Source organism: Rhineura floridana, chromosome 12 (assembly GCF_030035675.1).
Source record: "Rhineura floridana isolate rRhiFlo1 chromosome 12, rRhiFlo1.hap2, whole genome shotgun sequence".
In the NCBI taxonomy this organism is placed as follows: domain Eukaryota; kingdom Metazoa; phylum Chordata; class Lepidosauria; order Squamata; family Rhineuridae; genus Rhineura; species Rhineura floridana.
Genome location: NC_084491.1, coordinates 24,800,894 through 24,817,197, shown reverse-complemented (window position 1 = coordinate 24,817,197; position 16,304 = coordinate 24,800,894). Strand labels below are relative to the sequence as shown.

Below are 16,304 nucleotides of genomic sequence, written 5' to 3'. Positions count from 1 at the left end.
AACAGCCCTGCTGGATCAGAGGCCTGTAGGAAGCCCATAAGCAGGACCTGAGTGCAACAGCACTCTCCTCACCTGCGATTCCCAACTACTGGTATTTACAGTAATACTGCCACTGACAGTGGAGGTAGTATATAGCCTTATGCTCCATGAATTTGTCTATTCCTCTTTTAAAGTCATCAGGCAATCAGGGGCATTGTTAATTGTACTGACCCAGTGAAACAGATCTTTGACAAAACATGCATTAAGAAGCCTCCCATTCCATATTATGATGGGACCCCTGTTTCCCAAAGAAGAAAAAGACTCAGCTCCTCAGGAGAACCTGTAACACAAAAATACTCTTAATTGCATTCGCACATCACGAGCAAGCCTTGGTTAACGGTTTCCCATCAACATGCAGATCACTCCTACTTCGCCCCTCCCAGTCACCAACAGGAGCAACAAACCACAATCCCTGGCTTAGCGTTATGTCAAAACAATGGATTGTGCTTTGTTCCTCTCAAACAAACCGCAGTTGGTAAGCTAAGAACAAACCTTTGGCTTACGACCACGGTTTGGAGCAATACAAACCATGAACCCCAGTTTGGAGGTGAATCATGGTTTGTTGCTCCTGTGTGCAAGCACCCTGTGTGCTTACCATAATGTGGTTTTCTCCAAATGATCTACTGCAAAGCAATTCCTGAAACTAAATCCAGAGCGGCCTGGGTAAGAAATTCCCAAAACTGTGCTACTGAACTGAGAAACACAGGTGTTGTTCACATAATATGGCTATAAGCCTCAGAGGCACAACTAGTTACACAGGGAAGAACTTAACTCTTTAACTGCAGGGTTGTTGTTTTTAAAATCCTCCCATGAGCTTAATATTAAGAAATGGGTTGCTGCAACATGAGAATTATCCCTATGGATAAAATGCACCTAAAAGACTCATCAGCCTTTAATATCAAAGAGGCTTGAAAAAGACCCTGTGGGGAGAAAATTCTGCAAAAACGGGGAGGAGGTTCTGAAGGATAAAACGTAAGATGGCCTGGTTGAGACGCAGTCCTAAACAACCAGTGAGTTTACATCCATAAAGGGGATCCAGCAATAAAAAACTACTCTTGGCTTAGTTTCCGGAATTACTTTGTAAAAAAACATTTGGAGAGAAGAATGTTTTTGTTTCACAGGTCAGTTCAATTGAATTGGTTGTTTGTTTTAGGGAAAGGGGAGATTCTAATAGAAACGTGCTGGGACCTAATAAAATAATTATTTTTTGCATCTAGGCTCCCTCGCCTCTTGTTCCTGCATTATGGGGTATCAGCACAATGTTTTCTGGAGGACAGCAAATGACCCGAGCATTCACACATGCTATATTAACAACTACAGCACTCCCAGGAAGAAATAAACACTTAAACCAAGGATGAGCAAGCTAGTGATGCAGAGGTTTGCTTGGCAATCAGGACAGTGACTTGCTTAGTGAGAAAAAAAATCTAAGGGTCCCCATCTGGACTATACATTTTAAGTATCGCTTTAAACAGTCATTGCTTCCCCCCCCAGCATCCTGGGAATTGTAGTTTGTGAAGGGTGCTGAGAGTTGTTAGGAGACCCTTACTCCCCTAACAGAGCTACAATTCCCAGAGTTCCCTGGGAAGAGGGATTGATTGTTAAACCACTCTGGGAATTGTAGCTCTGTGAGGGGAACAGGGGTCTCCTAACAACTCTCTGCACCCTTAATAAACTACAGCTCTGAGGATTCTTGGGGGGAAGCCATGACTGTTTAACATGGTATATAATAGTGCTTGAAATGTATAGTGCAGATGGGCCTAAGGTCAAGTCAGCCAATGAATCTCTCCTGAGAGTCCAACTGTACCAGTTAGATTAAGGACAAAGAACCTTGAGCCCTCCAGATGTTGGACTTCAAGGCCCATCAGCCCCAGCCTGGGATGAAATGGAGTTGGAGTCCAACATTTGGAGGGCCACAGATTTTCCATCCCTGGATTAGGGTATGTACTGAGTTACCAGAATCAGACACACCAGAATCCAGGAATGCAGAAATGGCTCAGCATATCCAAAGCCATACTTGAAACTAGGCTTTGGCATGACAAGTCTTTCTCGACTTTACACTTTTTTACATCCAGGAGCAACTTGAGGGACGTTTTGTCTGTGAACAACCAAAAATAACAAAAGGAACCACGTGGGAAACAACTCTCGGTTCTAAGCTAACTGGTACATATAATCTAACACCAGCTTCCAACTGTCAGTTCAAAACCCCACTTCCCCTAAAACAAAGCCACTGCCTCGCCTGGGAGTGACCACAAGTCCTCTAACGGCTTTTCCAGACATTAAATAACGAGAAGGATGTTCAACCAGGTCTTCCTGCAACGCAATGCAGGACGGCTGGCTAGGAGGTTGGAGGGGGTAGGTGGGAGACGGTGTCATACTGCTTATGCTTTCCATAGGGAAGAAGAAAGCCTTCTTTGAGCCAGTTTTGGGGGTGATTGGGAAGGGAAGAGAGAGAACCAACACAATGAGAAAGGAGGCAAGGAGCAGGCTGTGCGCACAGCCGTTAGTGGCTGCAATGCGAGAGCCACACAGGGAAAGAGGAAGCAAAATGTCCCTCAGTCTCCCCTGCATTTGGGTGCTGCACTGCCTCCTGACCCACCAAAGAAATGAAAGGAGAGATAACGCATGAGTATCATTCCTGCAGCGGGGGGAGGGGGGGAAGAGAGAGAATATTAGTTCAGAAATACTTTCCAGCAATTATGCCTGAAGCTTTTTGCAAGGACGCCATGTACAGCTTCTCCTATTAGACTGGGGGGGGGGGCAAGGAGACCTACAAATCTGCTTTGTAATTTGCCATTCACTGGCTTGCCTGAGGCTGGTAGTTCTTAACTTTTAATAAATAAATAAACAAACAAACCAGCCCCTATTCCTTAATATGCAGTTTTAACCCACAGGGTTGTATTCAACTCAGAGTAGACCCATTGAAATTAATGAGCCTTAGTCATGTCTATTAGCTTCAAAGGGTTTACTCTAAGTAGGATTAGCACCTAATACCATTTACAGTCTTTACCAGATGATAAAGCTCATTCCATGAGATGAAAAACCTCATCAGCTGATTCCTGCAGAATAAGCCATGCTGGGCAACTTTTGGGAGTCAGGGCGGGGTATAAATTTAATAAATAAAATAACAAATAATAAAAATAAAAGGCACACAAGCAGCTTTCTTTTTTTCTGATCAGTTAAAAAAGGTAAAGGTGTCCCCGCACTTATAGTGCAAGTCGTTTCCGACTCTTAGGGTCTTGCGATGTTTACTAGGCAGACCGTATATATGGGGTGGGATTGCCAGTTCCGTCCCCAGCCTTTCTTTACCCCCCAGTGTATGCTGGGTACTCATTTTACCAACCACAGATGGATGGAAGGCTGAGTGGACCTCGACCCCTTTTACCAGAGATTCGACTTCCTCCTTTCGTTGGAATCGAACTCCGGCCATGAGCAGAGCTTCGGCTGTGTTACTGCCACTTACCACTCTGCGCCACGGATCACCTGGCAGTCTTAAAACCCCTTCCCCCCCAACCCCAACAAACTGCATAGCATAATGGTGGCAGCTCTCTTCAACTTCTAGAACTGGAAAAAAAGGGGTGGGGGAGAAACCCATTTATGCTTCCTGAAAGAAGAATGATTTAAAAATCCAATACATTAATGACAACGAAAAACTGAAACACAAAACGCATTTTAAAAAGATTTGTTCAGCTTTCAAACTAAAATGATGGGAAATAATCAAGCTACAGTTCAGAGATTCCCATCTCATGTGTATCCTGCATTTATTTGCAATTTTTTAAAAAAATATATTTTCTATGCATAACAATTATCATAATGAGTTACATAGCTATTGCAGTGTATCTTGCATTTATCAATTAACTGGCAAAAATGCACTATAGTTTGTTGAATCGCAGCAGAGCCCGTTTGTCGTCAGGTGGCATATCTCACATGGAGCTTGGAAGAGATGAAGGCACTTGGCTCCTATTGCTGCAGGTTAATTCCTATCAGTGGTAACAATTGTCACTGCTACATTGTGATGCCAGAACCTTGTAGGGAAAATCAAGGGGCTGGCTGGGATCACTGCACATTAAAGCATGTGTTTCATCAAAGAGCTACAGCCCCTCCCCAATGGACCCTGGAGAAGTCTTAGGCCTTACACACCAGAAGACCCAGCACATGTCCTTTAAAGTGCGGTGTAGTGGTTAGGATGTTGGACTATGACCGGGGGGACCAGGGGCCAAATCCCCACTCAGCCATGAAGCTCAATGGGTGACCTTGGGCCAGTCACTGTCTCTCAGCCTAACTTACCTCATGGGGTTGTTGTGAGAATAAAATAGGAAGGGGAGAAAGAACCATGTATGCCACCTTGAGCTCCTTGGAGGAAAGGTGGGATATAAATGTAAGAAATAAAATACAGGAGGGGTGTCAAATTGCAGCCTTACCTTGTTCTAATTCCATGTGGGTGACAAGGAGGGAAAAAAGACAGGGGAGGGTGGTGGCAAGGTTGAAAGAGCATGTGCAAGGACAGTACCCTCATCCACCCTTTGATCCGGTCACACCTATTGTTAGTATGTGGACCCCAACAGATCGTCTCACAGGGAATGTGGCCCTCAGGGGGGAAAAAGGCTTCTTACCCAAGCCCTACGTGTTTGGAGGGTGTGACAGCAGTGGAAACAATGCAACAGTCCTGAACCAAAACTATATTTATATAATTGTAGGCAACCCTCCCTATAAATATTGGTTTTGCCCCCTCTTCAAAAAGCCATTCAATCCAAGAAAAACCAATACCAACCGCACAGCTACAAGGTGAGGATCGAGGGACTGTATGCCTTGCTGTGCTTCATTCTAGATGAAGGCTGAGTAAACCAAAGTTCTTTTTCATGGTGCTTCCCAAGGCTGCTTCATCATGATAAAAAATACCATTGCTTCTGTAAATTCTTTCACAAACCAATCAGGCGTAGAGAGGCTGCAGCTCATATGCGGTTTCAAGATGAATTGCCCATCTTAGCTGGCTGTGCAAAGACGCCCAGGGAAAAAAACAGGCTTTCCTTATTCTCCCCCCGCCAAAAAATAAAGAGCAGTTAGAAAAGTAAGTCAGCTTCCCTTCTTCCACTTCCCAAACACATTTCCTGCCCTAAAAACCATAATCCTAGACCATAGCAACTACAAAGGATACCGTTTAAGAAGTGTGCATGTTTAGAGAGGAAACACTATGCGAAAAGCTTTGCTATCCACATTTGACTAAAATCAGAAATAAGAGAAACTGAGAACCACAGTAGAGATGTGGTGGATCCCCCCCTTTTGTGTTTTGTTCAACATCCAAGAGTTCTGGAAATGCTTGCAACTTTTGCGGCATTTTAATAAAAGGTATTAAGAGAGTGTGGAGGATGTAGATTCTCTTTTCAGATGCTCAACCCATTCACAAAGTGGGGTCTACCTGGTCTAAAGAAGAAGGATGTTGAAGAGGGGCCAGAACTCAGTTGTTGAACACTGTATGCAGAAAGTCCCAGGTTCAAACCCCCACCACTTCCATGTCCATTTTTAAAAAAAGGATCAGGTAGCAGGTGATGGAAAAAACAATCTGCCGGAAATCCTGGACAGCCACTGCCAATCAGAGTAAACAATACAGGGCTTATGGTAGTCACATGGCCTGCCTTAAAGAGGACATTCCTCTATTTGAAGTGTTGCCTGGTCCAAGCCTGGTTTAAAGGTAAAGAACCATAAAAGGGGAAAGCAGGAGGGGACTTGTTGCTGTCTTCATCATTATTAATTTATATCCCACCTTTCCTCCAAAGAGCTCAAGGTGGTGCACAAATATGGTTCTCCCTGCTCCCAATTTTATCCACACAACAACCCTATGAGGTAGGTTAGGTGGAAAGATTTGCCCATCAAAAGGTTTTTACCTGGACAGAAGACTGAACAGGCACACTGGTCATAGTCTTCTCCAACTACGGTGAAAAAAAAATCATAGTAATCCTTTCTAAATTTGCATTTTTATTTATTAGCATATTACATTGGCTTACAAATCACTAAACAGAAAAGAAAAAGACAAGCTTACAATCTAAAAAGACACAGCGCACAAGGAAAATTTGGGAGGAGGAAATACACAGACTTAGTTTCAAAATCTTAGTTACAAGCTGTTCGAATGACTAGCTGGGATGGAATTAGTAAAGAGGAGGCACCAGATGTTGCTGGACTCTCAGCTGAGCTGATGGGGTGGCCTTGAATCCCTTCTCTGGTGCAGCCTGATATAAAAACGGCTGCCACGTGACAGCTGATGGAAGGAGGAGCCTGGCTTCTTCACAGACCTGGTGCTGGCTCTGCATCTCTTCCCCCTTCTCTGACAGAGCCTCATACAGCAGTTGCTGTCTCGCTCTCTTTTTTCTTTGGTGATGTGCAAGTGGTTACCCTAACTGGGCCAGATGGACAAATACGGTTAACCTGGGGTGGGAACCAAGTGGCAAAATCTTGAGGTTGTAGAATGAATTGTAGAACTGCAGGAGAGCAACCACGTTTTTGAATTCCTTACACCTCACATAAAAAACATTTCCCAAGTAGCACAATAGAGAGTGGGCTTCGCCAGAACCCTTCTCCCCAATATTATAGGATTGTTATATTTCTTCTGTTGAGGTCAGGTCTGAGGCTATCATCCACACATTTGTCCCCCAATATACTTTATATGCATGGCTGTCTGTGTGTGCGCGCATGCATGCACGCACACACAGTTTGTACATTTTGCCTCATATCTCAGGTTCTACAAATGCTAGAAACCTGCTATTTTTTGGTAATGAAAGTTGGGAATTTGGGGACTGCAGTTCATCAGGGTGAAGGGGCAGCAACTGCCCCTCCCACACGGACACCCATGTTTACATGTAAACAATGATGGACCCATCGCATGTGGTTTGCTACATGCTCCTCCAACAATTCACCCCCAATGGTCAAGCTATTCAATGAGCATTTTTGGAAGGAGCATAAGACAACTGTAGGCAGAAGGTAGATCCAGATCTACAGGAATAATTTTTTATTCATTATTACTACTTTTATTTCCTTCCTTTCCTCAAGGTGGTATACATGGTTCACCTTCTCCTGCATTTTAACCTCATGGGAACATAGGAAGCTGCCTTATCAGGCCATTGGTCCACCTGGCTCAGTACTGTCTCCACAGACTGGTACTGGTTCTCCAGAGCTTCTGGCAGGATTCATCCCCGGCCTACTTGGAGATACCAGGAATTGAACTTGGGACCTTCTGCATGCAAGGCAGATGCTCTACCACTGAGCTATGGCCCTTCCCCCACAACAACCCTGTGAGGTAGGTGAAACTGTGACTGGCCCAAGGTCACCCAGCAAGCTTCATGGCTGAGTGGGGAGTTGAAAGTACTTCTTTCAGTGGCTACTTGTCCTCCAAGATCAGAGTCAATATGCTGTGGACAAGGCAGGAAAGGGCTACATTGCTCATGTCCTGTTTCTGGGCCTCCCCATCAACATGTGGTTGGCCACTGTGGGAAGCATGATGTTGTGCAAGGTGAGCCTCTGGTCTGATCCAGCAGGCTTCTTCTCCTATAATCTGTAGTTTTTGTGATGACATATTAAGAATAACGAATACCATTTTCTATGGCCATACTACTCTGAACACACCCAATCTCATCTGATCTTGAAAGCTAAGCAGGGCCAGGCCTGGTTAGTACTTGGATGGGAGGCCGCCCAGGAATACTGGGTGCCGTAGGCTTAGAGGAAGGCAATGGTATACCACCTCTGAATACCTCTTACCATGAAAACCCTATGAATATTCCCAAAAAAAGATTCATAGGGTCGCCATAAGTCATAATCGACTTGAAGGCATATAACACACAAAACAAAATACCATTTTAATCCATTAAAATAATTTTTGGTGTGTTTGATTTATACTAAAACATTAGAGCTGCAGCCAACTATGTTAGACTCAGAGTAGGCCCACTGAAATGAATAAACTTAAGTCATGTCCATTAATGGGTCTACTATGAGTAGAACTAGCACTGGATACAGCCTCTAGTTGCTACCACTCCCACTGCAGTGTTTATGGACTCTCTTTGTGACCAAGCCTGCCATTACAAGACTAAATTCAGTATTCTGTTCTTCAAAAGATTGAGGGACCAGGACACATATATGTCCCATTCATCTGATTTGTGTGGATAGTCAGCAGAGAGGGGGAAAGTGTTCAGCACACACTTAATCTTCTCAGCTTTTGGGTCTGAGCTCTGACATTGAAGTCAGGGGCTAAAGCCTGGCTCAAGTTAAGTCCCAGTTAAAAATGGCATCACTAACATTTTCTCCCTCTGCCCCCCCCTTGAAAAAACAACAACAGGCAAGATAGTTGAAGCGGCCACCTCCTGTTAAAAAAACTAAGATAATAAGATTATTTTCTGGGTAGTGACTGGCCTACTCCCAGGGGGCAAAGCCAATAGGGAGTTAATTGGGGACAAATATATCTGGAGTCCAAAACGCAACACAGCTGTTTATAACCAACCCTAGCAACTAAGTGTTCTAAATCTGGCACCCTTTTCATTTAATTAAATGAAGCGTTATTTGTTTTTGTTTTTCTCCTTTTCGGGTGGAATTGATGTTCTTTTGGTTGGGGAGGGAGAAACCTAGACTTTACCAGAAAACAGCCAATACTGATGGAAACTAAAGGGCCAGTTTTGAGAGCCAGTGTGGTGTAGCAGTTAAGAGTGTCAGACTGGGACATGGGAGACCAGGGTTCAACTCCCCACTCCGCCATGAAGCTTGCTGGGTGACCTTGGGCCAGTCATAGCCTCTCGGCCTAACCTGCCTCACAGGGTTGTTGTGAGGATAAAATGCAGAAGGAAAAACAAACGCTAAATGACCCTCCCCACCCCTCCCTTACTGACCTTGTGGTACAAATGAAGACCCAACCCAATCCCTGCCAAGGGAAAAAGGATTAATCCTGTCTTTGACTGAAGCACTGGATCTCTCTCTCTCTCTCTCTCTCTCTCTGTGAGGAACATGGTATAGTTAGAGATGATTTGGTTATATCTGTTCTTACAAATGGTTTAGATGGTGTATTTCTTTATGTTTTATCAGTTTTTAAAAGGTGATGTTTTTAATTGTACTTTTTATCACAGAAACATTTACCACCCTGGGCGCCTTTAGGAGGAAGGGCATGATAGCAAATAAATAAATAAATGGTTAGAACAGGGATCAGGAGCTGGATCCTGCCAGGTCTCCCAGTTTGCCCCCCAACAGGTACTCTCCCCACCCAGGCCGGGGACAAACCTGAACGGGGATGCAAAATGTCCCTGCCCAGGTTAAACCTTGCCGCCCAGCACAGCCTGATTGAGATGGAAACCGCTCCCCTCTCATCTGATCAGAGTGAATCAGATGAACTCTGGGGGATTCTCATGTCCATTGCGGCATATTATCTATTCATAGCACCACAATCGCAAAGAAAACTGCCTTTCCCTGCACCACCTCAGCTGATCAGGGAAACCCTTGTTCAAATCCTTCTTAGCCATGAACTTCAGTGTTTGTCCTTGGGCCAGTCACAGCATAACCTTGGGTCTCACTGGGTCAGTCACAGCATAACAGTGACCACATTCATACCATACATTTATTCCCTTTTAAGCAGTCATGGTGTCCCCCAAAGAATGCTGGGAAATGTAGTTTGTGAAGAGTGCAAAGAGTTGTTGGGGGACCCCTCACAGAGCTACAGTTCCAGGGTTCTCTGGGAAGAGGGCCTGACTTACTACAGCTTTGTGAGGGGAATTCTCAGCACCACAGACTACACTTCCCAGGATTCTTTGAGGGAAGCCATGCCTGTTTAAAGTGGAATAAATGTGTGGTGTGAATGTGGCCATAGTGGAGTAATAGAAATGTATAGTGGGAATGAGGCCAGCCATAGCATGTGTAGTGGTTAGTGTTGGGCTTGAGACCAGGTCCAAATTCCCACTCAGGCATGAAGCCCACTGAGTGACCTTGGACCTGTCACTTTATTTCAGCATAACCTACCTCACAGGTTTGTTGTGAAAATAAAATGAAGAGAAGCAGCAGCATGTATGCCCCTCTGAGCATTTTGGAGCAAAGGTAGGATATAAATGTAATACTATAAATAAATCAACTTATCAAATAAGATTATGGGGATAAAACGAGAGGGGAAAGAAAGTATTCCACCTTGGAGCTCCTTAGGGGAAGAAATGCAGGATATAAATGTAATAAATAATAAATACTTGGGGGGGGGAGCCAGATGGCAAAGGCAGCACAAGTTTTCTGTGTCATTAACAATAAGAATCTGGTACAATCTAAAAGCCTAATGGGTTTATTATGGCATGAGCTTTCGTGGTGGAGTAGTGCAGATGTGGGCTGGAGAAGACCTTCCTTCATCAGACTCCATGTGGTTAATTGTGATGTCTCCCTTGGTGAAAAATTGCAAAGTTGGCCTTAAAATTCACAAAACCTGACGCCACAAGAAATCTGCCAGCCATCAGAAGGTTCCATAAGACCCTTTGGTTGTTTCCTGTTGCCCCAGACAGACCTGACTACCTCCCAGCCTTGGAATCTGTACCATTAATAGTTGTTGGGAAGAGGGGATTTTAATCACCCCTGCAAGGCAAGCATCACTTAGGAATTAGGTTACCTAAAGAATTTAAAGCTAGATGGAGGGCAGAAATCTTTTTTCTAGGCTGAGAGCCTCAACCGTAAGTATGCAGAGGGCAAACCCCCCGCCGCCGCCCAAGCCTTGATTCTCTTGGGAACACATTAAGTAGTAAGGTAACCATCTACTCTCGCACCTTTTGCATATGTGCGGAAAGGGGGGGCAGAGAGGGTGGATTTGCTCTGCTGTGCTAGAAGCTGTCAGCACATGAACCTTTTTTAAAAATAATGTGCACAACTATTCAAGGTACAAGGGAGGGGGCGTCGTCTCTTGCAATCTGGTCACCCTGCCGAGAAGGTGGAACAGCTCTCCACAGCAACAGTGAACCAGTGTCATCGCGTTACTCCCCCCCTCCTCCCTGCCCCGGCCCCAGCGGCAGGAGGACTCTGGAACAGCACGTCCTGCTTTCCCGGCTCAGCCTCCTCCAGCTGCAGGGAGCCAGCCAGCCGCCGACCACAAGGCAGCACAGCACCCAGGAGTGCCTGCTGCCCCGGTCCCCTCCCCTCCCCCAGTGTCCAACGCAGAAGAACGAGGCACCAGCAACGGGGACTGGAGCGGACAGGGCGGGAGACGACTGCTGTAGGAAAACACGGCTTGCCTCTCCCTGACCCTGACATTCCAGGGGGGGGGGGGAAACAACAGAGATACGGCCAAAGAGCAGCCGGAGAGAGAGAAAGTGAGGGCTTCCTAGATCATCTTCCAGACCAATCCTGGGTGTGGGCTTCCCCAGTCCTCAGTACTGAAATATAATCCCTCTTGACCAAAATCCACTATTGTTGTGTGTGTGTGTGAAAACCCTAAAACAAAAGAAAACGCAACTGTGTTCCCTCAGTCTTCTTGTCGTTTTGAAAATGCATCTCCAGACTTTGCTAATAAAAAGACGACTGTTGTTTGGGTTGTGGTGATTTGTTTGTCTTTTCCCTCCTCAGTGTCTGCTCAGTGCCTTACAACGGAACCCTGAGTTTGGATTACTGCTAGACTCGAATTCGACTAGCTGCTAATTTCAGATTTGCAAAGGCGAGTGTGGCCATTGCTTCTTTGTCCCAGCATGCCTTGTAGCAACCTGAGATCTCTCTCTCTCTCTCTCTCTCTCTCTCTCACACACACACACACACTAATTAACAACACAATCCTATACATGTTTACTTAGAAGTAAGCTCAACTGGGTTTAATGGCGCTCACTTCAAATAAGCGTGCACAGGATCGCAGCCTGAGGCTGTAATCCTTTGCACACTTATTTGAAATCAAGTCTCAGGAGGGCTTACTACCAAGTAAACATGTGCAAGACTGTACTGCACATCTGCCAAACACCTCCTCCATTTCATCTTACGTGGGATGTCACAAATCTCAAACTGAACTTTGCTCAATAACATTTCTGTCTCCCTGTGTTTGTTGCTGGACTTTTGCATATAACTGCCAGCCTGATCTACAAGCTTGCATGCTACTTCATGATTTTTTATTTGTCTCAATAAAGGTATTGTTTTATTAACTTTTGAAACAAACTTCCTAACAAAACCAAAATTAGAAATATTTCATCCACAGGTTTTTGTATTAGTCCCAATAAAAACATTTTTAAAGTATAAAGAAAAACCCGTGTACTGTACTTTCATTGCACTATTACATATAAATCTTAAACCATCTTGTTAAGGAAACACTAATGTCACCCCTGAGTCACCTAGAGATATTGCTAGGAAATTCATCATGGAAAGAAGCTGTGCTAATAAGAGATTTAGTAATGATGCTGTCACTAGCAACTCGCAGGGCTCGCTCTTTGATACCAAACAATTAATGTTGGAAATGACCTTAGAGGTCATCTAGTCTTCCCCCGCTCCATCCAGAATCTTGCAACAACATCTGATAGATGGCCACCCAGCTTCTGCATAAGTACTTCCCACAAAGGAGATTTCACCACTCCTGAAGCAGTCTGTTCCACTGTCAAACAGCTCATGCTAATGTCTAGCTGACAGTCTACCCTGCCATTTTCACCTATTGGCTCTAAGCCTGCTTTTATCTTCTTCGTATATATGAAGATAGCCAGGGTGGCATAGTGGTTAGAGTGTTGGACCGAGACCTAAGAGACCATCAGGGTTCAAATCCCTGCAGCCATGAAGCTCACTGGGTGACCTTGGGCCACTCACTGTATCTCAGCCTAACCTACAGGGTTATTGTGAGGCTAAAATTGGGAAGGGGAGACCCATGTTTATACACCACCTTGAGCTCCATGAAGGAAAAGTGAGATATAAATGTAATAATAGAAATTAATGTAGGATTTTTTAATTTTTGAAGCTTAAGTAACAACATGTACAGCACTTTCAGGCGTTCTAAGCGTTATTTATTTATTTGATTTATATCCCGCCCTTTCTCCCAGTAGGTGCCTGGGGCGGCAATGCAGGGTTTTACATGCATTAGCTCACTGTAAACCTAACGACAACTTTGCAAAATATAGATGCTGCAGACAACAGATTATGGCTGGTCTACAATCACCCAAAGAGTTCACAACAGAGAGTAGGATTCAAGCTACTTCCCACCAGTGGACGACAGTCTACCTCCTGTCCATCCACATAGCTAAATGGAACTTCCACATTCAGAGGTAGTATGGTCCTGGATGGCAGAAGCTGGGTGACAAGCATTATCTATCTGCTCTCAGTGACAACAGTCTCGCCATAAGCACAATCCTGAGGGATCACATCAAAGGTCCATGTTATTTAGCATCATGTGCCCAGTTTATAGTTCAGCTGGTGGGAAGTGAAGAAAAAAAATCCAGGGCTTTGAAGCAGCCACTTCTACTAGGTGCCAAGGGGAACACAGAGATCGCAGCAAATTGCTTTGCACCAGGTTGGATTATTTGGTCATCTACCCCAGATGTGGAGGACCTTTGGCCCTCCAGATACTGCTAAACTACAACTCCCATCATCCATGACCCATTGGCAATGCTTGCTGGGGCTGATGGGAGTTGTGGTTCAGCAACTTTTGGAGGGCCAAAGGTTCCCCACATCTGATCTAGCACATTATTGTTTCCTACTCTAACAGAAGAACAGCCTGCTGGATCAGTCCAATGACCCATCTAGTCCAGCATCCTGTTCTCACAGGGGCCAACCAGATACCTATGGCAGCCTTTCCCGACCTTTGGGTCCCCAGATGTTGCTAGACTCGGAGTCTAGACTTGTTGTAGTTGTAGACATGTTGCAGATGTCCCTAGATGTTGCATAACCATTGGCCCTGCTGGTTGGGGCTGATGGGAGTTGTAGTCCAATAAACATTTGGGGACCCAAAAGCTGGGAAAGGCTGCCCTATGGGAAGGCCACCAGTGGGATCTAAGCACAACAGCATGCTCCCCTCCTGCAGTATCCTACAACTGGTGTTCAGAAGCATATTACCTATGACTGTGGAGCTGGAGTAAAGGCATTGACAACCTTACCCTCCATGAATTTGTCTAATCCTCTTTTCAAGCCACACAAGTTGGTGGCCATCACTGCCTCTTGTGGGAGTGAATTCCATAGTTTAATCATGCGCTGTGTGAAAAAGTCCTTGGTTTTGTCTGTCCTGAATCTTCCAACATTCAACTAGAAGCGGCTCCTCAGGCTCACATGATGGGGAACCCGTGGTGCTCCAGATGTTGTTGGACTCCAACTCCCATAAGCCCCAGCTAGCATGGCCAATGGTCAGGGATAATGGGAACTGTAATTTATCATTTGGAGGGCCTAATTCCCCACTCAAGCCAGCCTTGCAAATAAGCCCATATGATGTTTTTCCATGCTGGCCATGGAGAAGGAGAACTCATATAATCAAGCTGGAAGGGACCATTGAGGCCACCTATTCCAATCCCTCACTCAGTGCAGGATGCAATGACAGCATCCCTTGCTGGATGGTCATCCAGACTGTGCTTAAATACCTTCAATGAAGGAGAACCCACCACCTCCCAAGGCAATCTGTTCCATCATCAATCAGCTTTTATTATTAAGAAGTTTCTCCTAACATTTAGCTGAAATCTGCATCCCTACAGACTGCTATTCTCTTAGTAGGCTTAGTTTTTTAAAAAAAACCCAAACAACTTCGATTCTACCAAGTGGGACACTGGAGGAAGGATGGAGCACCCCATTCTTCATCTGCCACCACACTCACTCATCTGTATGCAATTTCTTGTCACCTGTAGCAAACAGGCAAATTTTTATTTATTACTAAAAAAATAAGCTGCATACATAAACATTCAATAAAATGTCCTAAACACTAGATTTTTAAAAATGCAACTGCATACCACAATTAAGACTGGGCAGTGCACAAAACCAAATTATAAATTAAGAGTCAGAGTCCAGGAAACCTTGGGTAAACGTAAGTTTAAGAAGTGTTTAAAAGGTCACCACCATCTCCCCCTTGTGGATTACTGGACAGAAGTTGCTCCAAGGGTGGGTGCTATCATCGAGAACGCCCACTTCTGTGTCATCACCAAGTGACAACCTACTGGTCATAGAACAATCAGCAGGGTCTCCCTGGAAGATCTCAAAAGAGTGGCTTGGTCTGCACTGAGGGAGGGAGTCTAGGTGTCCTGATCCCAGGTTGTTCAGGGGTTTAAGTGTCAACAGCAAAACCTTGAACCTGGCTCAGTAGCTAATAGGCAGACAGTCTAGATCAGCCTTTCTCAACCAGTGTGCCTCCAGATGTTGTTGGACCACAATTCCCATCTTTCCTGACCATTGGCAATGCTGGCTGAGGCTGATGGGAGTTGTGGTCCAACAACAGCTGTAGGCACACTGGTTGGGAAAGGCTGGTCTAGATCTTTCAGAACCTGTGTAATATGTGTAGAGCTGGGTATCCCACTAAGCACCCTAGCCGTAGCATCTTGCAAGAGCTGTAGCTTCCAAACAAGGCAAAAAGGTAGTTTCACATGCAGTGCACTGCAGTAGTTTCATTGTGAGGTTTTCAATGAATAGACCACTGTGGCAAGGCTATCTCTGTACAGGAATGGTTGCAGCTGGTGTAACAAAGTTGGTAATGGGCACTCTGAGGCACTGAGTTAATCTGAGCCTCTTTTTGCGACAGTGATGAATCTAGAAGCACCTTTTAACTATTCTCTGCATAGGGAGTGCAATTCCTTCCAGAGCTGGTACACAGCTCAATCCCTGGACCTTGAAACAACTCATCCATAAGGTCTTTTATCTTGTCAGGATTCAGCCTAAGTTTGTTACCCATAACTGCACTCACACATCAGTTTAGGACATGCACAGCATCTTCCTTTAGGACATGTACAGCATCTTCCAATTAAGGTGTCACAGAGAAACACAGCTGTAAGAAAAACACAAAGCTGTCTAAGCAGTAGTGTAGTAGCAAATTCAGAAGTGTAGGGTCTCTTCATGATGGTCACACCAAACTCCCTCACAACCACTCTTTCTAAGATTATACACTAAAATGAGCTTTCAGCCTCTTACTTTGTTTGGAGTACTTTCCTTTAGTGATGCATTGCAAAGATCAATGCAGATCTCCATGTACTGCCTTTCAGCTAGATCTAGTATTTTCTGTGCATATACATGGGCAAATGAAGATGCCGTAAGGTAAGGAACTTCCTTTCTTGAGTTTCCTTCTTGGTCATCATATTAAGGGGACTGTGATTTGCCCCCTTTCACTCTGACTGGCTCCTTGCAAAACTAGA

General features: G+C 44.8%; 1 protein-coding gene and 1 pseudogene across 6 annotated transcripts in view; one reads left to right on the top strand and one right to left on the bottom strand.

The window, feature by feature from the left end:
- The window catches only part of ZMIZ2 (zinc finger MIZ-type containing 2), a 141,099-nt gene that overhangs the window by 54,803 nt on the left and 69,992 nt on the right, over positions 1 to 16,304 (bottom strand). Inside the window, exon 1 of one of the 6 annotated variants that reach the window (XM_061593401.1) lies at positions 15,860 to 15,880. The exons of 4 other annotated variants lie outside the window; for them this stretch is intronic. The gene's annotated coding sequence lies outside the window, so the exon portion shown is untranslated. Of the gene's footprint in view, positions 1 to 5,918; positions 5,940 to 15,859; positions 15,881 to 16,304 lie in introns of those variants that run through there. One more of the 6 variants, XM_061593402.1, reaches the window with a different exon arrangement.
- Positions 7,623 to 7,741, top strand: LOC133368884 (5S ribosomal RNA; annotated as a pseudogene).